We start from the raw sequence: 1412 nt of genomic DNA on the forward strand, positions 1-1412 counted from the left end.
TAACGCGTCCGGAATTTCCGGACGCGTTAAATATATAATTAGATATATTTATAACGTCATTATATATTAGGTCTATATTTTATAGACCATCTCAATACATTAATTAGAAATCAAAATCAAAAAGATTAGAAAAAATATTTTAATTATTATTGCAATTGGATTTTTAAATAATAACACGTGCGGAAAATCCGCACGTGTTAAATATATAATTAGATATATTTATAACGTCATTATATATTAGGTCTATATTTTATAGACCATCTCAATACATTAATTAGAAATCAAAATCAAAAAGATTAGAAAAAATATTTTAATTATTATTGCAATTGGATTTTTAGAAAAATATTTTAATTATTATTGCATTTCGATTTTGAAAAAAATATTTTGGGGGGATCATGGCATTTCAATTTTTAATTATTAATAACATAAGTTTTGCGAAAAATATTTTAATTATTATTACATTTCGATTTTCTGATCTTTTTACACATTGTTTTCTTTGTGATCTTTTATTGATATAATATGGACTGCGCCAGAACATACATATATATACTACTGGTAGGTATAAGATTATATTATGATTTATGAACGTTTAAGTAATAGATTTTGTATTGTAATAAAATTAGAAATGATTGAGTTAGATCAATATTTATTATTTTATAACGACAACAATAATAACAGGTTATGTAATATGTTTACGCGAAGTTGGAAGTATATTAGATTCTTAGGCCTTAGTGTCTATTAATAACGCTTATCATATCACAATCGTCTATGTTTATGTAAAAACCCAATACAAATCACAAGCTATTACGATTACGAGTTTACGACAACTGCAGTCTGCAAAAATCATTATTGGGTATGCTACGACGTTAAACACTAAACAGTGAACACTGAAACTAATAGTTATTCAGTTATAGATGAGAAGCCGGTGGTTTTTCTGTGGTAATATTAAAAGTTTTAAAACTATTCATTGAGAAGCTAGTGTTTTTTCTGTGGTAACGTTAAATCTTAAATAATTAACTATTAATTTTATTGTGAGTTTTGACTTTTTGAGTTTGTGACCATGAGTAAACAACGTGTGTTTGATATTTTCAATTTTACAAAACCTCAACCAGATAAATTAACTAGCTTAAACAAACCTAAATTGAAAAGTAATTCGGATAATGATTCCGATAGCGTTGATTCTGAATTATTAGCCCTCTCTAGCTTTTCTAGCAGCACATCGTGTTTAAATGAAACCGACGATGAATCTACTAACTATAAAAATTTATTAAAAAATGACGAAAAAATTGATCTTGGTGATTTACAATCTGGTCCTATAAGACCAGTTTTAAAGGTAATTATAATAATTATATAACATTGCATAGCGTAATTTACATTACCTACTAATTGGTTATTAATAGTGCTTAATAGAA

The sequence above is a fragment of the Acyrthosiphon pisum genome, unplaced genomic scaffold (assembly GCF_005508785.2).
Source record: "Acyrthosiphon pisum isolate AL4f unplaced genomic scaffold, pea_aphid_22Mar2018_4r6ur Scaffold_21277;HRSCAF=23502, whole genome shotgun sequence".
Classification (NCBI taxonomy): Eukaryota; Metazoa; Arthropoda; class Insecta; order Hemiptera; family Aphididae; genus Acyrthosiphon; species Acyrthosiphon pisum.